Source organism: Leopardus geoffroyi, chromosome C1 (assembly GCF_018350155.1).
Source record: "Leopardus geoffroyi isolate Oge1 chromosome C1, O.geoffroyi_Oge1_pat1.0, whole genome shotgun sequence".
Taxonomy (NCBI): Eukaryota; Metazoa; Chordata; class Mammalia; order Carnivora; family Felidae; genus Leopardus; species Leopardus geoffroyi.
The window spans coordinates 127,857,903-127,881,847 of NC_059328.1; the positions used below are offsets into that span (position 1 = coordinate 127,857,903).

At 42.9% G+C, this 23,945-nt stretch overlaps 1 protein-coding gene across 1 annotated transcript in view; it reads left to right on the forward strand.

Annotated features, from left to right (window-relative positions):
• The window catches only part of THSD7B (thrombospondin type 1 domain containing 7B), a 1,583,569-nt gene that overhangs the window by 161,887 nt on the left and 1,397,737 nt on the right, over window positions 1-23,945 (forward strand). The window contains exon 4 of the mRNA XM_045479666.1: window positions 8,458-8,598. The gene's annotated coding sequence lies outside the window, so the exon portion shown is untranslated. The remainder of the gene's footprint in view (window positions 1-8,457; window positions 8,599-23,945) is intronic.

Sequence of the window (23,945 nt, forward strand, 5' to 3'; positions counted from 1 at the left end):
TGCACAACGGGTGAAAATAGTCCCACACTCACATCATTGTGAAGTTTCAGAACACTAAGCAGAAAAAAGGGCTTAAAACCTTCCAGACAGCAAAAACATGTCACTTACAAAGGATCATTAATTAGAATGGTTTCTATTGAGAAAATTCGGGAGCTGGAAGACAATGGAATAATGCTTTCCAAATTCTGAAGGCAAATGATTTCAGACCTACGATTCAATTATCAATGAGCTGTAAGGACAGAACAAAGGCAATTTCAGATGAGCAAGGTCTCAAAAAAAAAAAAAAAAAAAAAAAAAGAAAAGGAAAAGAAAAAGAAAAAGAAAAAGAAAAAGAAAAAGAAAAGAAAGGAGTCTTCCAGGCAGCCTTGTTTGGAAAGCTTTTAGAGCATACGCTCCACTAAAACAATAGAGTAAACCAAGAGAAGAGAAAGATGTTGGAGTTGGGAAACAAAGGGTGCCTAGGATGATGGTGAAGAGAAATTCCAGAAGTCAGCAATGTCCCACATGTACAGGGAAACCACTTTAGTTTGGATCGTGTCAGAAGGTGAAGGGAGGAGAGTATGCAAGAAATTAAAACACACATTGATATGTAGTGTGCCTGAATGCCTGTTGAGAACATTTAGGCAACTGGTGAAATTTGTTGTTGTTGTTGTTTTTTACTGATAAGGACACAGAACTAAGGAAACCATGAAAAAGGAAATTATAAAATTAGTAACTCCAGGCAAACAAATAATCGAAAGAAAAAGTAATATAATATTACATGATTCATTGTGTTTGCTTAGTCATCATTAGGTAACACTGAATGCTATCTGATACTAAAGTTCTGTATATTAAGAGGACAGAAGGAAGGAAAGTGTGTGCTTATGTGTGAGAGCAGAGGGAAGAAAGAGTCAAAATCTTCACCTTCCATAGTGGAAAATCAAGTGGCAATGCCTAAAAGTATTTTGGTTCTGTTTTGTTTTGTTGTGGATTTGGAAGCAATAACCAAAAATAAAAAATCAGTTATAGTTGTTGAAAGTCGTTGGCTTGGGGAGGAGACATGGAAGAGGTAGGAAATTGCTGCTTTTCATAATGGATCTAGTTGACTATTTAACTTTGTATACAATGAACACTGAAGAAGAACCAGACCAAAAGAGGAGAAAGGAAAATACTAGAAAGAAATATAGCAAAACGTTAGTTTTTATCTCTGGGTTTATGGTATTTTCAGATTTTCTCCAGTTTCTAAAATAAACATGATCTAGTTTTTTAATCATGAAACACATATTTTAGGTTAAGGAGAGGGAGGAAGAGCCATAGTGAAAATAAGCTGTTTTGACAAGAGGATTTGGGAAGGCTTCACTGATTGTGAAATTTGGCCATATCTTTAAGGGAACAAAGTATGTGGGCACTGAGAGGAAGAGCATTCTAGAAAGCTATGCAAAGATCCTGGGGTGGGAATGTGCTTGAACCATGACTGGCACCTGTGAAGAAGGGCACAGAGGCCAGGTGTGTGGTAAGTGTGGTGAGTGAAGATGAGGTCAGAGGGAGAGCTTGGGGCCAGACCCTTATGGTACAATCTTATGGTGCATGTTAAAGACTTTAGATTTGGGGTGCCTGGATGGCTCAGTCAGTTAAGCATCTGACTTCGGCTCAGGTCAATGATCTCACTGGGTTTGTGAGTTCGAGTCCCACATTGGGCTCTGTGCTGACAGCTCAGAGCCTGGAGCTTCTTTCAGATTCTGTGTCTACTCCTCTTTCTGTCCCTCCCATGCTCATGCTCTGTTCTCTCTTTGTCTCTCAATAATAAACGTTAAAAAAAAATTTTTTTTAAAGAAAAAACAATAAAGACTTTAGATTTATCCTGACTGCTATGGGAAAATGGCAAAATCTTGAGGAGAAAAGTGAAATGATTTGATTTGCATTTTAACCGGATCACAGTGGCTGCTGCTGTGTGTTGGGGGGTGGGGAGGGGAGAAGGGGAGGTGCTAGAGTGGAAACTGGAAGACCATTTAAGAGCTTCTTGCTGTAGTTCCAATGAGGGATTTTTTTTTAGGGTTAAACACTTGTGTTCAAAGAGTTTTTACTTTCTTTTAGTAGCAGAAACCCCTTTTCAAAGGAAATCTTACATTGACCCCTCATCTATAAAACATTAAAGTGAAGCATAAAAGTGAAGGGGCTTTAGTTGAAGTAGGAGGTGGAGGGTCCAGATCCACCCCCACCCCACATCCTCTTGTCCCAGCCTCTGCATCCTGGTGATCCCTGGGAGGTGTGCCTTTGAACTTTGGGTTTTGCAAACTCTGATTCCACCTAGCTTCCTCCTTTCACTGAGGAGGTTCGGTGGCAGGAGGAGTTGGATGAGGAGTAGGTTTGTGTAGGAGCACTTCCCAGGTGAGGTTCATGCTGTGGGAAAAGTTGGGGAGGTAGGAAAAAAGAATTATGCTCCATGCCCCTGTGAGGCAGAGCAATAACCAGGCATCTTCACTCCAGCTCAGGGCACTTCTACTGAACATACTGTTGGGAAGTGCAGTTTGTCAGGCTTTTACCATGTTTAGTGTCCCCATCTCCCCATCCTTTCCCCAGGGGATGATACACTTTGACCCAACTAGAATCTATAAGAAAAGCTGGGGCACAGTGTGCAGTAGGGAGGGAACCAGTGAGGACAATGGGTGAAGCGTCTGCTGTAGAGAGGATCTAGGCTCTTTCAAACTTTTCCCACCCCACAGTGTGCTAGTAAATGTTTGATAACTGCTGTCTAGAAGAAGGAAGGAAGGAAGGAAGGAAGGAAGGAAGGAAGGAAGGAAGGAATCAGGCACCTGATTTGTAGCATTTGCAGATTTCCATGGTGTAAATAGTCATCATGACGGATTTAATGGCAGCAATGTGAAGCCGCTGAACACAAATTTGGAAAGTTGCCCGTCATTATACAGTACTCCCACCATACAGATGCAATAGATGAAATAACCTCATGATCTTTGATAATAGTAGAATCTAGTAATTCTAGTAATAATTTTCAGTGATGAATTTTGAGTAGTTAGTTCTTTTACATTTAATTTAACTGTTTAATGGCTGTGTTTAGCAACCAGCTGGCATAGTTTCTGAAAAGTTAACAATCAACTGTCACCAGCCAGTTTCAAGCAGCACCCCACTGCCCCACCTCTCAAAAAATCTCTCTGAATTTGAATCAAGAATTTCAGTCTGCAGAAAAACCGTGTTATATCTATACAGAGGAACACCACACAGTAATAAACAGGAATGAACTACTGGTTTACCAAAACCTCAAGTGATTCAAACATTATGGAAGCCTGCATTAAAAGGTTACATAATGTATGATTTCACTTTTCTCATAGGCTTTAAAGGCAAAACTATTGTGATGGAGAACAGATCAGTGGTTGCTGAGGGGTAGTGATGGCAGGAGGGAGTGGCAATAAAGGGGCAGCCTGACACAGTTTCTTGGGGGTGATGGACTGTCTTATTTCCTGATTGTGGTGGAGATCACATGAATTTATACATGTGTTAAAATTCATAGAACTATATACAAAAACAGTTTTACTGTATAATAATTTTTCAAAAAGGAGGAAAAGTCAGCATATTGTTAAAAATAACAACAAACAGAATTTCAGTCTGAATTGAGCAAGCCATTCCGCCGTTTTGGGCCTCCTTGGAAATCTGCTGTCACAAGAGAGGTGTAGATAGTCGGGAGCTGCAGAATTAAATGCCTATGAGGGGTGCAGTAGGTAATGCAAATGGGAGACAATAGGGAATGGTAAAGACTGTGGAGAACTAGTGAACTTTCACCTGCCTAAATGGAGCAGCTACAGCTTCTGCCTCTGCTGATGGCTACCATGCTGGATTGTGGGCCTAGCTTGTCTGATCTTTTGAATTTTATGATAAATAAGGACTCCGGATTTTTAAAAAAATATTATTTATTTATTTTGAGAGAGGGAGAAAGTATGAATGGGGAAGGGTCAGAGAGAGAGAGGGAGAGAGAGAATCCCAAGCAAGCTCTGCACTATCAGTGCAGAGCCCTATGCGGGGCTTGAACTCATGAACCATGACATCATGACCTGAGCCGAAGTTGGATGCTTAAGTGACTGAGCCACTAGGCGCCCCAGGACTCTGGATTTTTTAGAGGTGAAATTTCCTTATTGGTAAGTACTCCCAGAACCCCGCAAAACATGTATATGAATCATAATCAGCCTAAGGGCTGCCAGTTTGCAGCTGCTGGATAGGATGCTTTGTACTATTTTTTTTTTTTTTTTATAACTCTTTGGGCCAGGATTATAAGTCCTGATAAGCAGTTTCTTCATCAGAGGGTGCATCAGATATTTGGAAGTAACCCTGAAGGTTCTTGCACCACTGAAAGTAAAATTAAGCCCTGCGTTACCCCATGATTTAAAAATTGTGCAGTTGAAGTACTGTGAACAACACTGTGCCTTTGTGACTGTCAGAATCCACGCATGGGCAAGAGGACCCAGGCCTGAAGTGGACTCAGTGGTGCTGCTCCTCTTACTGGAGGCCCTGCAGCAGCACTTGAAAATGTGTCATTTGGTCCGTCACAGATCATAGCCTCTCATAAATGGGCCTGACTTCTCTGCACACATTACTGATTTTGTGATGATGAGTGAGAATTGAGGCCATCTTTCATCCCCATTGCCAGACCATGACTGATGCTCTTGCACACTTAGATATGCACTTGGCATGTAACAGGGGAAGGCCCATTATAAAGGACTGAAAAATGGCATCAGAGTAGGAAACAACATGTATCCGGAGCAGAAAGCTGGGGAATGCAGTGTAAATGTGAGTAGGACAAATGAGTCATGAGTTGGAGGGCCTGGATGGCTCCTCTTCCCTGTCCAATACAATTACATTATATACCAACATTGTACACCAGAGGAAGACCCTGTTTAGGATTTTGTGGGGGTGGGCCTGGGGCTGAGAGGGGACTAGAAAGTGACTTGCCTGAAGGTGCTTTAATCCTCAGGAATGCATCTCCAGGAAGCCCAGATCCAGGCTGAAGGAAAGTAATAGGAAGAAATCTGTAGATTTGGGAGTCTCACTCTTGGGGCCAGAACCCATGAGGGAAAGTCATGGGTTTTCTTGCCAATATGGCAGCCAGAGCTTTTGCCCAACATGGTTCCCCTTTCCCATTTTATCTAAAAACCAAAACTTGTTTTAAAACTTTTTTAATGTTTATTTTTGAGAGAGCATGAGAGAGAGCGCGCGCGCGCAATGGGGGAGGGGCAGAGAGAGAGGGAGAAGCAGAATCTGAGGTAGGCTCCAGGCTCTGAGCTGTCAGTACAGAGCCCCACATGGGGCTTAAACTCATGAACTGCAAGATCATGACCTGAGCTAATGTCAGACACTTAACTAAGCCACCCAGGTGCCCCCCAAAACTTGTTTTTCAGAAGGAACCTATTCCACATAGCTTGGGAAGGAAAGTGGCCTTTCTCTCTCTTCCAGAGGAGAGAGTCCTCTCTAATCAGAACACCATTTCCCTAGCTTCAGTGATTAGTTCAAGGATGGACTTGTGACTCCAGCTGGTGTAATCTGAGTTCTTTATGGAACTTGTGCTGGAACTAAATGGAAAGAGGCACTTTTCTCTGTCAGCATTAGCTTTAAGGATGATGTGACCAGCAGGGTCTTGCCACCATGTGGAAGAGTCTGTGAAAGGAAAATTGAACTATTAAGTGGTTTTGATGGAGCTCCTGGATACAGTCTTACCTGAAGTCCAGCTCTGAACTTTGTAGTTCCATGTGCCAATTTCTTCCTTCTTTCCTTACTTTGTCTTTTTTTTTTTTCTCTTATCGTAGTTTGTAATGATTTCTGTCATTTGCAACCAGAAAGTCCTGACTAATACATCACCCTATATAGGTACCTAATACTAAACAGGTTGATGTCACATATTCAATATATTAATAGTAAATTTAATATTATGTGAATATAAGATTTAGTTTATTCATTCAACTAATGTACCAAAACTATGGTAGATACTAGTGATCAAATTATGAACAAGATAAACAAAATGGTTGATCTACCCCCATTTCCCTCATTAATATTCAGTTAGGTATTTTGTAACTATAACATTCAATTAATTCACTCAACCATTGCCTACTATATGCCAGGATAATATTATGATAAAAGAATGAACAAGATAGATGTGGTTCCTTTCCTCATAAACTGTTAACTCTCTGCCTCAGTTTCTTCACCTACAAAGTGAGTATAATAGTCCCTAATTCCAAAAGTTGTTGTGACTATATGAGATATATAAAATGCTTAAAATAATTTCTAGCACATGGTCAGTGCTCAATAAATTGTAGATTGTAATTTTTAATACTGAAATTTTTGGATATTCAAGATTTTCATTTATTTCTTTTGAAAGTTTGGTCATTTTCTTTTGTACTGCAATAAGAAGTAGTTTTGAGGACCAGATAATACAAGTTCGTATCCTGCTTCTTTCAGTTACTGATTAAAAGACTTTGGGCAAATCATTTAATTTCTCTGGGTTTTAGTTTGCTCATCTGTAAAATGTCAAATGGAATAACAATACCTTCTTTGAGATGGCACACAGCAGAAACTTAATTATTATTATTAATCCATGCACAGAAATATAATGATAACATTGCTTGAGAAAAAATCATCTCAGAGAAAGCAGTAATAACTATTATTATTTTTGTAAATAGCATTCAGAATCTCCACCTAGCCCAATTCTCATACTTTTCACCAAAATACTTCTGGGAACAGAAGAGGGGAAATTATCCTGAGGGTGGGAGTCTAGGGGAGGATGGTGACCCACAGTGGCCTCCTGCAAATGAGAAATCAATTTGTCTAAACTTACCAAGTTTTTGCTTTCCAGTGTATGCTAAATTCAGGCTATTTTAATATGAAGATGTTTTGAATTACCTATCCGTTAAATTACTTTCAGCCCTCTTCTCTCTACCTGACATGCCAGTAGGAAATGGCTGGTTTATTCTGGGGCTTGATGTGGGTCCACCCATCCTATGCATCCCTCACAGCTGCCCATTGGGGGGATTCTGGGCCCCCACTTTGAGAAACACAACCTAAGAGCATTCTGAGTGGCAGTGGGCTTGGAAGTGATGCCCTACTCAATGCCGTGTCACAAAGGGGTGGCCTCCCAAGACACCCACAGCACCAGAGTGAGAACAGGGGTAAGTGGACCCAGGTCAGCCTCTCCCTGCCTAATTTGGCAAATTAGTACTAGAGGCAACATACATTACATAATTCTGTCACCAAGATGATGAAAAGGCAGGATAAAGATGTAGAGAAGTACATCAGTCAGGGCAATAAATCCTAAAGGAATATTATTCCCCCTACCAGCCTGCCCTGGAAAGATGCTGGCTGAGGGAGAACCAGATACCAGCAGCTAAGCATAAGTCAGCCAGTAGGCTGAGAAGGGGGAGAACAGAGCAAGAAAAGAAGGCAGCTCGGTCATTGAGAGTGAATTGCATGCATTTGGAGAGTAGGGGTGATGGAAAACTTTAGGATTGGGCACCCCACAGTCTTTTAATATGATCAGGGTGAGACAAATGAGCATCGAATTTGCTGGAGTTGACCTGGAGCTGGCTGCATGGGCCATATGGTTTCCCTGACCCATAAAAGTCACTAAGTGAGGAAGTAATTTATTGCTGGAGATCGCTGTCTGCCCCAGAATATCCTGGTGTGTTCGCTTCATTGTTTCCTTAATATGGGAATGGGAGAGGAACCGGGCTGTGAGAGGGCTGGGGGTTGTGGGGAGCAAGCAGCTTTGGGTTATTTGCTCTAACAGTTAGACCTCGTTTATTGGAGAGGAGGAAGTTTGGGAAGTCTGATGCCTCTGCCGATTGCGCTGGGTTCACTGGAGTTTTTCCTGCCCGGCCGCTGAGTGACTTGTGGGAGAGGGAGAGAGCTGGGAACATAAAGAGGGAAAAGGGGCCATGAACTTCAAATGAATAACTTGGCATTTGCACAGTTGGAAGAGAGGACATTTCATAAATGGCAAATCATTCCGGAGCCCAGGGAAAGAAGCCAGCCAATATGTCTAATGAATTGTGCCATAAACGTGAGGGCTGTTTCCTCCCCTGAACATTGCAAATGAAACATCAAAACAATAGCTGCTGATAACCTCTCAATGGAAGCTGAATTCCGACAGAGGTTCCTTTGCTCTGGTAGCTGTCCTGTTTAACAATGAGCCTCCTAACAAAGCCTCCAAACCAGGCAGCAGGAGCCTTGAAAGTTTGCTGGTGCAATTGAGAGTCTTTTCTTTCTTCTTCCTCTTCTCTTTTTAATAGCCCCAGGCTTCGCAGTAGCAATTATTTCAGAGAAGGTATCCTAGGTTTCTTACCTCCATGTTATCTGAAGATGTTATCTGTATGAACTTGAAATAGGAGCTTTTGCTCCAACACCTGTCAGATCTGCCTCTGCTTTTAGCGTAAAAAACCCATGTACTGACGCTAAGAACATTTTTGATTTTCTGTTTTTCAGGCTGCATGAAAACAGATTCTGCTGAATTGCTACCTGGACATTTAAAAAGAGCTTCCTTAGAGGATTCCTGACTTAGCTCTAGCAATCTTAACCATCACATGGGCTAAATGAACCCTGGATCATTTGTTTGCCCTTTGGCAGGTAGGATTTTCAAAAGTTAGACCCATGTAAAAATGTGCTCAAATAGTCCCTCAGAACAAACATTTTTCATGGGCTTCTATAGCCCGCACAACACGTAAGGCATCTGTCTTCTCTCAGACTGAATCATACTAGCCACATTCTTTTAGGTCCTTGGCCACGGGCCTTTCTAGCTTCCAGTAATTAAAGAACTAGCTACCACCTAGAAGGGTTGGTATCTGGGAAGGAAGATAGAAATCTGGAGGAGAATACAAACTCCAGTCATACCCTTAAATGGCAGTCATTTGTCCTCTGAGGCTGGTCTGGGAAGGAGGGGATGCTAGGAGTCACGTGGAAAACTTAGAAGAGAGGGGTGTAGTGCTCTGTCCTGTGTGTCTGTTTTAGCATTTGCAATTGTACAACCTTGACCTTCTTGTCTTATGAAAAGATCAGGGACTGGGGAGTCAGGTGACCCAGATTTAAATCCCAGCTATATTAGGCTACTGGCCTGTGTGACTTTGGGCAAGTTTCTTAACCTCTCTGGCCCTTACTTTCCTAAGCTGAAAAGAAGGGCTCATAATACTTATTTCAAATAGGTTGTTGTGAGGATCAAATTCTGAGGCATGTTGGGAAGAAACTGGGATGAGTCCTTTATGTGTGGTCCAGCGGGGCTTCCCCCCCCCCTCTCATACAAGAGGTGCCATGGTCCCACTCATTTAGTCTATTATCTCTTAACTCAAAAATCATATCCTTAAACTTTCCTTCTCCTAAAATTGTTCTTTCTGTGGGTAAACTTTCAACGGCTTCTATTCCAGTTTTTAGAAGGGATAACATCCATTAACACTTTGGCTTGAATTAGTTTAGGAACTGGCTAGATTGATGATGACATTGAAGGAGAAACATAGCAGAGAAGGGTGTGGAAATAAGTGAAGGCTTTTCAGGGACATGGAGCTCCATTCCTGGCTGTGACAAAGGGGAAGTATATAGTGGGGAGGGACTTAGGGCAGTGTTGTGGAGAGAGGAAGAAATTGAAAAATCCAAGAACCATTAGAAGATGGAAAGGGAGTACAGAAGAGGCAATTATGGGCATAGAGTGGCTGCTAGCTCCAGGTAGGAGGGACCACTCTTCCTCTGAGATACAAGGGAAGGGAGAAATCATGTGGGCTGAGAGAGACAATCCAGGGAAGAGAGAAGGAGACTGGCAGAATTAGTTCAGTGGGTTAAAGGGTAAAGGGTGAGGCTTTGGAGCCAAGTAGCATAGATGTGTTCCTTTCTGAGAAACTAGCCATCTTAGGCAATCTGTGTATTCCCAATGATATGACAGTTACTACATCTATAAATGGGGATGGTATCTAATTTGAAGAGCTGACTCAATGACATATTGCAAAATACCCAGAACATGCAGGTTCTTAATAAAGAACCCACTGCATATCATTGTCATTGTCATTATCTGCTGACAGTGGGGATTTTGAATAGCCTGACTACTCAGTGAGAGGGACACAATGTTTGGAGGGGCCACTGTGGAATAGTAGTAGTAACAAAAGGTAAGGGCTCAGTGGAAAGTAAGACAGAATGGATTAATAGTGGACCAAGTCCATGGTGTCTGGTGATGTCCAGCAACATCCTCAGCCCAGGATCAGAACTAGAGAACACAGAACTGGATGAGGGGATCCAGGGCTGGGGTCTGGTGTTTGGAACCAGGAGGTGGTTACAGAAGGATGGGGAATAGGTTTTTCCTGTGGTCTGCACTGCTGACAGCTGCACAAGGGGAAGGCAGAGGGGTCAAGTCCAGAAAGGTCTTGGTGATGGCGAAGAGCTGATGCCACAGTGGAGTGGAAGAGTGCGGTCAGAAGGGAAAGGCCTCAGCTGTGTACTCACCAGGGAAACAGCCCAGAAATACCAATGTGAAATGAGGCTGTGATGCAGGGACTATGGGGTCAAGAGGTCTGATGTGTTGTCAACAGGGATGGTGAAGTCCTGAGAATTCCTTGGTGGCCAGAAAGAATATGGACTGCAGTTATCCAAGAATGAAGAATTGGGTCATGGGGAGGGTCAGTAGTCAAGAAAAGCCATAATGTGAAGAGATGGCTTTGCCAGACCTAGCAAGTCCAGTAGGGAGAAAGATGCTTTGATGGAAGAATGGAGGGCAAGTTCTTAAACGGAGATGTGCATATTGTGTTTGGCTTGCACATTATTAAAAAAAAAAAACTGAGCCAACATTTATATATTTTTGTAAAAAATAATCTTGATTTCTGACTTCTGTAGAAAAGCAGGATTATCTGGCAATCCTATGTCTGTATTCCTATATGTTGACATTTTACTATCTTCATTAGAAGGGGATGTGATTTGTCTGTTCATTACCCCCCCCCACCCCCACCATTCCCTGTTGATCCCCAACACTGAGGTTAAATGTCATTTGTTATTTATTCTTGAACTTCCCCCCCCCTTTTTTTTTTTTTAATTTTTTTTTTTCAACGTTTATTTATTTTTGGGACAGAGAGAGACAGAGCATGAACGGGGGAGGGGCAGAGAGAGAGGGAGACACAGAATCGGAAACAGGCTCCAGGCTCTGAGCCATCAGCCCAGAGCCTGATGCGGGGCTCGAACTCATGGACCGCGAGATCGTGACCTGGTTGAAGTCGGACGCTTAACCGACTGCGCCACCCAGGTGCCCTCCCCTTTTTTTTATGGTAAGAAAATATATGTGTATAGAATCTGCATATGGAGGCATTTGAGTTTGTGACCTTGATTTGGAACAAAGCCTGTACCAATGAAACTAGGCCTAGATCCAGTGGCAGATGAGGGAACCCTAGTTGTTCTAGGAACTTTGTGACCATAGTGCTAGGCAGAGAAGGGGTACAGGAAGATAGAAGTAGTGGGTCAGAAAGGACTGAAAGAAGGGAATAAAATGCTATAAAAATAAGAAAACCACAGTTCCTAGGGCTACTTGCCTGGGTCCCTTGAAAGTCTTCTTCATTCAAAGTGGTTGTACCTAGCTCCCTTCCCCATCATGAGGACTGGGCCAATGGGATCAGGGCTCTGTGGTAGATCCTTTGGGTTGCCTGTCCAGTGGGGAGTTATGAGGCCCCTACTTCATCTACTTCCTTGCTGGCCAAAGTTACCTTTTACTATAAGCTTTTGACAATGTCAGATTTTCCATTTTCCAGTCTTCCTTACAACTAAGGTTTAGGCACTATCTTAGTCTATTCGGGCTACTGTAACAGATTACCATAGACTGGGTGGCTTATAAACAACAGACATTTATTTCTCACAGTCCTAGAAGCTGGCAAGTTTAAGATCATGGCACTGGCAGATCTGACATATGGTGAGAGCTCGCTTCCTCAGAGATGGTGCCTTCTCACTGTATGCTCCCATGGTGAATGGGGTTGATGGTGGGGATGCAGCTTTCTTAGGCCACTTTTACAAGATCAGTAATCCCATTCATGAGGGCTGTGCCTTAACCCAATCATGTCCCAAAGGCCCCACCTCCTAGTACCATCACTGTGGGGGTTAGAATTTCAACAAAGGAGTTTTGGGGGTTCATAAACATTCAACCTATAGTAGGCATGTGGTTCAATTATGGCCAATGGGGCTTGAGGCAAAGTTTCTTGGGGGAACTTTGGGGAACATTTCTTCCTTAATCAAGCATGAATCATGAGAGGAAGCACTCATTTTCTTCAGTCAGTTGCTGGGGTGTTCATTTAGATTGCCATCACCATGACACCCATCTTGTGCCCATGATGGGACAAGCCAAAGGATCTAGCCAGCATGCCAATCCTGGGGGGCATGGAAAGCTGCCAGGAACCTGGGTCCTTGATGACATTTTTGAGGCACTGAAACAACCTCCTACCATCCACCTCCAGAATATTTTATGTACAGTAATACATTTTCATCACTGTTTAGGCTGCTTTAAATTAGATGTGTTGTTCCTTGCAGCCAAAACCATTGTAAAGAATAGAGACCTTATTCAGAGCTGGGTTTATTTTTTTTTTATTTTTTAATTTTTTTAAAAATGTTTTTATTTATTTTTGAGACGAGAGAGACAGAGCATGAGCAGGGGAGAGGCAGAGAGAGAGAGGGAGACACAGAATCCGAAGCAGGCTCCAGGCTCCGAGCTGTCAGCCCAGAGCCTGACGCGGGGCTTGAACTCACGGACTGTGAGATCGTGACCTGAGCCGAAGTCGGACGCTCAACCGACTGAGCCACCCAGGCGCCCCAGAGCTGGGTTTATTAATGGGGATGCAGGCCGGTGAGCTGGGTGTCCTCCCAGCAATTGGATAAACACAGTGTTATTTTCCTAGTGGATCCATTTAATTTGATGACAGCTCAAATAGTACTTTCACATGAAAACAAACATGGATAACACTGGTATGGCATATACAATTCATAAGATAAAACATGAGTCTTGGGGCTACTTCCAGGCAAGTTTCCCAGAAGCTTGGGAGATGGTAAGATGTATATACCTAGTGCTTCTCTTTCTATTGAGAGCAAGACATAAGACAATTCAAATTAAACTGCAGTTAGAAAGATTAAGTTAGACACAGGGAAGGATTTTTTCTATTATGATTATTAAAGGGACTCTACACGGAAAATGGTACAGGGCAGTGGAATATCAGAGCTTTGGGAGTTTGAAAGAGAAGAGTATTGTGGTTTCAAATGCAGTTTTGCCTGAACTAGTTTTCTCCACTTTCTAGATCCTTGTCAATATCTTGTCATTGTTTTCTATTTGTGAAGAATAATGGTTTTGGGTTTTTGTTTTGTTTTGTTTTGTTTTCTCTCAGAGGAAGATTGTGTTCCAGACCCTCCAATGTTTCTTTGGTGATTTATCCTTTGTTTTAATTTAATGTGCTACTCTAATGCTGCCCTGGGGTTTTCCTTTAAGTAGTTAATGTGAATGAAGGGAGAAAATCGCCAGGAGTCAGCCAAATGTTGAGACAGATTGTAAATACCTGTAGGGAAAGTATTTAAGCATTTCCGATAGGAAGGATACTGTAAATTTTACATGCGAGGGCTCTGCATCAAAGCCCAGATCCCAGCTTTTCTCCCCACTTTGTGACTTCATAGACAAGATCAGCACAAAGAACCCACTGTTTCCACAGGCATTTACATCACTGCTCTATCTTGTTATTCCTGACTTCTTGCCAATCATATTGAGAATTTCTTAAGGGGAGTAGAAAAAAGAATAACCAAACCAGATTTGCCTCCTTGACAGTGGAGAATAGAAAGAAAAGGCTCCCAGAGACAGGCTTTTCTTCTCTTTTCCCTCTTTATTTTAGCTGTATGTTTTAACTTGACACTCTGCCTTTGAGAGCCCCTGGAGTCCAAGCTGATGAAAAGCAGAGTTATTTTCTTCCACGGCTCAAACTCACATTAATTTTTTTTTTTTTTTTTTAACAGGAAATTTGGAGAAGCATTGGTTTAGGGAATAGGCCCATCACACTTCTTCTCCGGGTTATAAACCCATATTCCAGGCCCCTAGACTGAGGATGTGGTTGCTCCTTTTGGCTCTGTCAGCAATGGCAGGCACAGAGGGCAGCAATAGGAGGGTGGAAGGAGAGGTGGAAAAGTCTCCTCCAATCTGCATTCCAGGGGCATCTGCTCCTCCTTTTGAAAAAGGTTTCTCCTGTGCTAGCTTGTTTATCCAGGCTAGACCTGCTCTAGCAGTTCTCTACTTCAGCCGTTAGCCTCTTAGCAAGCTAGACTAGGTCCTCTTCCTTTGTCTACTCATTCAGTCTTGCAGCAAGTTGAGTAAGCACCTAATCATTGTTGCAAAAGCTGACATTGTGTGTGTGTGTGTCTGCCATTTCTCAGAAGGAGGAGTGGAGGGGAGGGTTAAGAGTGTGGAGTCTGAAGCTCAACTGTTTAAGGGTGAATCTTGGCTAACCAAATGACCTTGGCCAAGTTCCCAAACCTCTGTAGGTCCTGGATAATAGCATCCCACCAGCTTCTTGTGAGGATTGAATGAGGTATTTTATTCTTAAAGCTTAGCCCATCTACCTGGGAGGACATAGCTGTGTTGGGATCATTGTCAATAGTGTTCAGGAACCCACAAACATGGTGGCCCTTCCCATGGAGCTCTTCTCCTTTTCTGGGCATTTTCAATGTTTATTTATTTATCTTGAAAGAAAGAGAGAGAGAGAGAGAGAGAGAGAGCATGCACACATATGGGTGCAAATGGGGGAGGGGTAGAGAGAGAGGGAGACAGAGAATCCCAAGCAGGTTCTGCACTGTCAGCACAGAGCCCCATGCAGGGCTTGAACTCACAAAGTGTGAGATCATGACCCGAGCCAAAACCAAGAGTTGGACGCTTAACCAACTGAGCCACCAGGTACCTCTCCAGGGCATTTTCTTACCATTTTTATTCCCTGAGCCATCTTCTGCCCACCTCAGTGATTCACCAAGCGAATATTCAATACCTACCAGGAGCTCTGCACTGTACTCAGTGCTGTGGGGTGACAAAAAGACTTGGTGCTACTGGGCCCTTAAGGGGAATTCTGCCTGAGTTGTGTGCTGACCAGTGGGAGGGTGCTGGGAGGGAGTCAGTGTGTTAGGGAGGGAATGGAGAAGGACTGGATCCCACCCTGGTCTGCAGCAGAACCCTGGGTAAGTCATTTTTCCCTCCTGGGGCCTCATCTTCCCCATCTGTAAAAGCAGAAGATTGGTCAACGGTGTTCAAACTTTTTAGGCCAGGAATCATAGTAAGAAATGTCGGGGTGCCTGAATGGTTCAGTCAGTTAAGCGTCCAACTCTTGATTTCAGGTCAAGTCATGATTTCACTGTTTTTGAGTTTGAGTCCCACACGGGGCTCTGTGCTAACAGTGGGGAGCCTGCTTGAGATTCTCTCTCTTCCTCTCTCTACTCCTCCCCTGCTTGCTCTCTCTTAAGAAAAAGAAAAAAGTCCACAGTTTTATGTCGTGACCCTCAGACCTATGTATATAACTGAGATAATACTTTTATGAAAAAATAATTACCCTTACTATGTGAAATTCTCTGTGTTTTCTATTTTTAAAGAATGCTGATCATAACCCTTTATATTGACTTCCTGACCCCTAAAGGTTCAGTTTGAAAACCCTGGACTAGATGATCCCCAAGGAGCATTTTAGCGTAAACTTTCCATAATTTTAGATCTACATGGGCTGCTTGGATTTAAGAGAAGAAGGAATAATTAATCTCCCAGAGTAGTGACTGGCTAGAGCTCGCTAGATTAATTTTAAAACAATTATATGTATATATAGATGGTTGGCTCTCATACTAGCTTTCTGGAATTCAAGGACATGGTCTAATGGAAAAGAAGAGGCTAATTGTTGGGATTCATTTGCTGGAGCATGATGAGGCTGCAAATAGTTACAATGTGCATTGCTCATCTGAATTGGGTTTTCATTTGTGGAAAGAGAAGAAAGAATCCTGTCATTAAAGTTTGTTCCTGCTCTCTAAAGTATGGGAATTCTGGAAAGAATCCACTCTCCTCAAGGAAAAAAAAAAAAAAAAAAAAAAGCCAGCTTGTTTTAATCCCTAAATGGATACAGTCCTGTGAATTAAGACTTGGGAGAAAGAACTTCCCTGCCTATGTAAATGTTTGTTTTTGCTCTAATGTGTTTGTCCATTTGCTTGACTGCTCAGGAGATAGTCATCTAGAAACACAAACTTCAGGAGAAATTTAAAATCCAGAACAAACAAAACCCACCACCCCAACCCCCACAGACAGAAAATCAACCTGTGACCACCTAATGTGACGTCCTTAGGCTGTCCTTTCACATTTCAGAGAGAAAACTTACATCGCAGTGGGCCTTTCAAGACTAGGCTCTGTACTAGGGCTTACAAACACCCAGGGATTTCGGGGAAGCCCCTTCATGCTATCCTGAGTCAAATAAAATCAAAGACTTTTCTACTTTTTTTTTTTTTTTTTTTTAAACAGAGGGCTCTCTCTTGCTCTTTGCACCCAAAGGAAACTTCTGGAATTTTCAGTGACTTTCTGGAATCAATGGCTTTTTTTTAACATCTTGAGATTTTCTAAGTGCTTCCCTTAGTTTGGAACAAAGCCTGATCAACACCTGCAGACTGACAGGCCCTTTGGGAAAAATGTCAGCCTGAACTTTCATGGATACAGACTTTGCCTTAAAGAAGTCAAGGCAGGCTTTCTGTTCTTTCAAACTGTTGTCTGGCCTAGACTTTGCTCAAGAACACAGGATTCTGGGGGCACCTGGGTGGCTCGGTCGGTTGGGCGTCTGACTCTTGATCTGGCCTCAGGTCATGATCTCATGGTTTCGTGGGGTTTGGGCTCCGTGCCTGGCTGCATGCTGTCAGTGTGGGGCCTGGTTGGGATTCTCTCTTTCCCTCTCTTTCTGTCCCTGCCCCGCTAGCATTCTCTCTCTGAATAAATAAATAAACTTAAGAGAAAAAAAAAAAAAAAGAACACAGGATTCTGAGTCAATGGGTTAGGCAAGTTTGTTAACCTCCCATGCCTCTGTAAAATACAGCTAATAATAGTATTGAATTTATAGGATTAAATTATATAACACATATACAGTGTGTAGAATCAGTGGTAGGTTAGTCAGTAAAGAGCAGCTTCTAGTGTTCCTGTTGATTTACACATTATCCCAGGAAGAAGGTGGAAAATTCAGAGGCAGAGATGGAAAGAATGACGCTAAAGGAGGTACCACTTGCCTAAAGCTATGTTATAAGTCCAGAAGAATGGAACCAAGATAGTATTATTGGCCCATCCGTCTAACTGGGGCACGGGAGGGAGGTGGCTATGCAGTCTTGGTGAAAACGGGTCAAGAGAGAGCACTTCAAGAAATGGGGATAGAGATACCAACCCTGAAGGGTTGCTAAAAAGACAAATTTAGCGGATGAAGCTTTTGATTGGAACTTGGCACATGGCAGAGCTGGATAAATGGTGACTATAATAATAGCTTTCTTTTACTACAGCTCAGCCCCTTCATTGGAGCTTCAGGCTTTCTGAATTCAGAGCCTTCCTCTAGGTAAGGAAATGGCAGTTTGCCTGAACACAATGGTCTTTTTAAGGCAGCCGAGATGCTTATCTTATTCCAATATTTACCCTATTGAATAGGATTTGGGTGGCTTACTTTTCTATTCCTCTGGGGAGTAAGGTTTCACTGTGTTAAGTTGAATATCAACTTTTAAATGAAAAATGGATAAACCTGAGAGAAAAACCCTTTTTTGACCCAGGGAAGAAAAATGCTCTGCTGAAATCTGGCTGGGATTCTTCCCCACCCCACAACCTTAGGGCCAGGGAGCCCAGGGGAAAGCTGGAAGGGGTTTGGATTGGCTGAAATAACCACAGACGTTTAGCAGGAACCCTATCCAGGCTCATGGTGAACATCTGGAATGTTCTAGCATTTGATTGCATATCACTGGATGGTAACTTGTCCTGAGTGCAGAGCAGCTGTTGACTGAGCCAGAGCTCTCACCTTCGCCACCCCACCCCCCACCAGGTGGCCCTAGGTCTGGTCAGCCTTCCTGGTTTAGGCTAGGTTAAATCCTACACCATTTATTTTGTTCCAGTTTGTCTCAAATCAGCCCCAGGAAATAGAATCAATGATAACAACTTCTTTAAGAAGAACAATGGCCAAATTAGCCCTGTGGGTATAGGTGTGTGTTCAGCTATCAGCACTTCTCCTTAGAATGGAAGACTTCATAATCACTACCAAAAGTTTTCCCTTCAGGTAAGACTCAAGACAACTGTGTGTATTTGGAATATCCAAAAGTTTCAAGTGTTTTTTCTTTGCCAGGACTGTCAAGGACTAGATATATTTGTACTCAGATAATCTTCTCAATATAACTCTGTAAAACAGGGTTTTACAGTTGAAGAAACTGAGGCATAGTGCAGTTGGGTCACTTCAGGATTCAATAGCTGGTGAAGGACAGAGCCAGTGTTTAAAAGTGTGTGCATACAATTCTTAGCATGATACTCTTGCTGGAGCCGTTTTTGGAAACTGAGCAAGCTGTGGGTGTGTAAAGGTGGTGGCTTTTATTTCCCTCAGTAAGCTTCCATCAGGTTAGAGGATAGGACCGGCCAGAGGAAGTGAAAGAAAAATGAGAGAAATGAAGATATTGCTTGTGAAATTAAGATTCAGGTTCCAGCGTGTGTTTATGTGGTACCAACTAAAATTCTTTAGATTTCCAAGATACTGGGAGGCAGGGAGGACACTCAGCCTCTTCTACCCCACCTGAGTAATTTCATTTGTTCTATTTTTTTTTAATTTTTTTTTTTTAACATTTATTTATTTTTGAGACAGAGAGAGGCAGAGCATGAACGGGTGGAGAGCCAGAGAGAGAGGGAGACACAGAATCTGAAGCAGGCTCCAGGCTCTGAGCTGTCAGCACAGAGCCTGATGCGGGGCTCGAACTCATGGACGGTGAGATCGTGACCTGAGCGAAGTCAGACGCTCAACTGACTGAGCCACCCAGGCGCCCCTCATTTGTTCTATTTAGTTGATGGAGGAATCATGGACAAGTTGTCCAGGGAGAAAAGACTGGAGTTGTGACAGACAGTGGGCATTCTAGTCTGCACCTTTCCTGGAAGCTGAGGCTGTGTGAAAAGAGAAGATGGGCAGTAGCTGCCCATGAGCTCATGAGAAAAAAAATCTCAAAGCAATGCTTAAATGTTACACTAGCAAGGCCCTCCTCCCCCAGACTTCTACTTTCAAACATGAGAATTTCTCCAATGATGTTTTGAAGTCTCCCATCAGCACAGAATTGCTTATTCACTTTGTTCAATCCATACATAGGTGTTTATTGAGAATTGTCTGTGTGCCAGGCACTTTTATAGAATCTAGAGATATAAGGAGAAAAGATGGACAGGTTTGATGGCATTAGCAACAATAACAAAAACTGTAATATAATGAACAATGGTACAAACAACATTAAAATTAATAAACAGAGTAGGATAAAATAGCACTGTATATGCCAATTATCAAGTGAGTATCCATAATATGTAAAGAGCACTTATAAATCAACAAGAAAAAGACAGACCCAGTAGAAAAAAGAGCAGAGAATAGAAACAAGTTATTTCCAGAGGATTGGGGGGAAGGTCCTTGCCTTGGATTCAGGGTTTAGCAAAGGAGGAAAATTCATTTATAAGTGATAAATGCTGTGAACAGAAATAAGTACAGAGGAGTTACATCACCTGTGTTAGTTTCTGAAGTTCAAAGGTAGCAAAAATCAACTGAGTAAAAATTACCCTTAATAGATCTCTTTTTTTTTTTTTTAATTTTTTTTTTTCAACGTTTATTTATTTTTGGGACAGAGAGAGACAGAGCATGAACGGGGGAGGGGCAGAGAGAGAGGGAGACACAGAATCGGAAACAGCCTCCAGGCTCTGAGCCATCAGCCCAGAGCCTGATGCGGGGCTCGAACTCACGGACCGCAAGATCGTGACCTGGCTGAAGTCGGACGCTTAACCGACTGCGCCACCCAGGTGCCCCAAGATCTCTTAAATCCCCAATGTACTGTTTACCTGATTTTGTGTATACAAACCTTTACCTCTTGGCATTTAAGAAGCACTGGTAGAGACTAAGTGAAGGAACAGAAAGAATACAGAGGTCTGGAGATTCAATCAGTTCTGTTCTTCCAGTGGAGGGATATAGGCAGGTTGGGCCTGTTGGGTTTGAGGTGTCCTGGGGACCTCTGGTTGGAGCTTTCCAGCGCAGTTGTACACATGGGTTTAGGCTTAGCTCAAAGCTGGGAAGAGAGTACTGGGACTTTGCATTGAGAATCAGCTGCTGCTGGGGAGCCTGCATGGCTCAGTCAGTTAAGTGTCTGACTCAGGTCATGATCTTAGTTCTTGAGTTTGAGCCTCACATCGGGCTCACTGCTGTCAGTGCAGAGCCTGTTTTGGATCCTCCGTCTCCCTCTCTTTCTGCCCTTCCCCCGCTCATGCTCACTCTTTCTCTCTCTCTCAAAATAAATAAATAAACATTAAAAAAATGTGGTTTGCACATGTTACAGTCGCTACTCTAACTCCCAGGTTCCATATTAATCTCTTGCCTTTTGTTTTCTCTTATGCTTCATTAGTATTCAAAAAAAATTTTTGGAAGTAAAATTCACACAACACAAAATTTACCATTTTATTTATTTATTTATTTATTTATTTATTTATTCATTCATTCATTTATTTATTTATTTAGAGATAAAGAGCTAGTGTGAGTTGGGGGGGCAGGGGGGAGAAAGACAGGGAGAGAGGATCCCAAGCAGGCTCTGTACTGTAAGTGCAGAGCCAGAAGTGGGGCTCAAACTCATGAAACTGTGAGATCATGACCTGAGCTGAAGTCAAGAGTCAGATACTTAACCACTGAGCCACCCAGGTGCCCCTTAACTGTTCTAAAGTGTTCAACTCAGTGGCTTTTGGTACATTCACAATGTTATGCAACCATCACTGCTATCTAATTCCAGAACAGTTTTGTCACCCTGAAAAGAAACCCTTTATACATTAAGTGGTCACTTCCCCTTTCCCTTTCCCCACAACCACTGGCAACCACTAATCTGCTTTCTGTCTGTATGGATTTTCCTATTCTGGAAATTTGCTATAAATGGAAACATATATGTGGCCATTTATGCCTCATCACATGGCACAATGCTTTCAAGGCTCATCCATGTTGTAGCATGTATCAAGTGCTTCATTCCTTTTTATGGCTAAACAATATTCCATTTTAATAGATAACACCAATTAAAAAAATCTGTTTATCAGTGGATGGACATTTGGGTTGTTTCATTACTCTTTTTAAAAATATTCTTGGGGTGCCTGGATGGCTCAGTTGATTTAGTGTCCGACTTTGGTTCTGCAAATAATCTTGCAGTTTGTGGGTTTGAGCGCCCCCCCCCATCGGGTTTGCCTCTGTTAGTGCAGACCCCTATTCAGATCCTCTGTCTCTTTCTCTCTGCTCTTCCCCCACTTGCACTCGTTCAAAAATATACTAAACATTCAAAAAATATTCTTTGATATTGTATATAGCTTATAGCCACCTCAAATTCTTTTTTTTAATAAAGCACAAGACAGATAGGCAATTAAAATTTATATATGTGTCTATGTATGTATATAGCTGCATGTAAGATTCTGTACAGTGACCAATACAAATAAAGTATTGTCATCATTTCTGAGCTCAGATAATAAAGTGTGGTCTCTAATTATTCAGTGAGGTATTCATCCATTATTTGTGACCAGTTCTGAGTCTCTCCTGGGTCCCTACATTTCGCTTAGAGGTTAAGGTGTGTCTGGAGATGTGATCCATTTGTCCTGGTGATAACTGCTCACCTGACCCACTGCCCCTCACCAGCACAGACACCTCTTTCTCCTTGGAGTCAGGAACAAGAAAAGGGAGCAGGATTGGACGGCTTTTCCCAAGTCCTTTTTGTTCTTTTTTTTTTTTTTTTTTTTAGGTTTATTTATTTTTGAGAGAGAGAGGGAGAGAGAGAGAGACAGAGCATGAACAGGGCAGAGAGAGAGGGAGACACAGAATCCAAAGCACAGAGCTGTCAGCACAGAGCCCAACTTGGAGCCCAAACTCACAAGTGGTGAGATCATGACCTGAGCTCAAGTTGGAGGCTCAACCGACTGAGCCACCCAGGGGCCCCTCCAAGTCCCTTTTGCTGTTTACATCCATGGATGGATTTGAATTAAAATGAGGTCATGGGCTATTAAGATGACAGTGCAGTCGGTGGGGTGTGTGAATCACCTGTGTGTGTGAAATGCCCATGGCTGTTTGGTAGAATTCAGGCTCCAGGCTCTGTTTTCTTCTGTGGGTGCGTTTAGGAGTGGATAGCAGACGTGTCATTGGAAATGAATGTGCTCCGTGGGCATCCAAGATAACCTCTCTGCCTCTACCCTCCCCCTTATCTGGACTCACAGAACAAAACTGCATGAAAAGCCTTCCTGAACAGGAAAAAGTGGCCAAACTTCAGTTGGTTATGTTTTTGGAGAACTTAGTTATGTGCAGCAGCCTGAGCCGTACCTTGATGGTGGGAAATAAGGATAGGATCAAGGCAAGGATGTGCAGCGGGTGTCTTTAGGGCCACTCTGCCTCGTCAGTAGTTCTGGAGGGCAGCTGAGGAGGCCAGGAGAGATTCTTCCTGGCTGTCCTTGGCTATTATTGATGGCTGTTCTACTGTCTTAAGAACATGCCAAGAGAGAGTCAGAGTGCTGGGCTGGTCTCTGGGAACAACGACAACAACAACACAGTGTCTGAAATCAGTTCAAGACATTCAAGGATGGGCCAATTCCTATGGCTTTTTTTTTTTTTTTTTTTTTTTTTGGTGGGGGTGATGAGCCTGTCTGGGGGCATAAATTCCTAACCTTTGAATTCTTACCAGAAAGTGTGGCTGTGTAGTCCTGTGATGAGGTCACTCAGAGCCACTTTGTAGATGCAGAATTCCAGGCTAATTGAATGGAGCAGCTGGCTCCGGTGGGCATGTTTTATGTTCTGATGATCTCCAGAACTGTCCTGTGTGGTAAAATGTACTCCCCACCCCCCACCCCACCCTCCCATAGGCAACTTGGTGAGCAAGGTGGCAGCAGCAGAAGACACTGGGCTGGTTGGGTTGGTTAGGTTGGGTCTCTGACCAGGTGAGAAATGTCAGACTTTGGGTTCTTTAGAAGTTTAAGTTAGACCATGGTTTCAGATCTGGGTTGCAGATCTCATGAGAAGTAAGAGAAATTGAGTGCATTAGAGACATAAGATCACTAGAGACAGCCCATGTTCCAGTTCCAGAGGGCCCAGGAGGGGGACAGTGGGCCAGAAGCAGGATCACATACAATGCAGACTCATGCACACATGTGATGTTCCTGTGTGAGCACATGTGCACTCTGAATGTGGTGTGTATATGTGCATCTAGGGTTTGTGTGTGCAGAGGGTGCTGGATGTGTTTATGTGTTTGAGACCAGTGTGCAGATGTGAATGTGAGCAGGGGGCCCTAAGCACTTGCAAGAACTTTGGTATGTGAATTTAGAGGTTGGCAGGTGTGCAGTGGTGTTTGGGTTGTGGGTTGGGCTGCTTGTGAATTTAAACCTCACATGTGGTCAAGGCCAACTGTGCTAAGTAACTTGTCTTCTGAGGGTTGCTGTTCTTAAAGGCTGTCAGGAGTCGAGAATCTGGGGTTGCACTTAGGTCTTTTTAGGGTTTCATTTACTGAAATTAATGGAGCTGTGAAACCTACTGCGAGAGGTAAGTAGAATTACTGGGATCTTAATAATAAATGCGTGCTGACCATTCTCAGGAAAAACTTTCTCCTGCAAACCTCTGACTTCTAGTTTCTGGTTCTAGCTTCTGAGTTCAGATGCCTTCCACAGGCTATAAACTCAAAGACAACTCATAGGTTTAAATTGCATCTTGAGCTGTCAGCAACTCGGATGGACC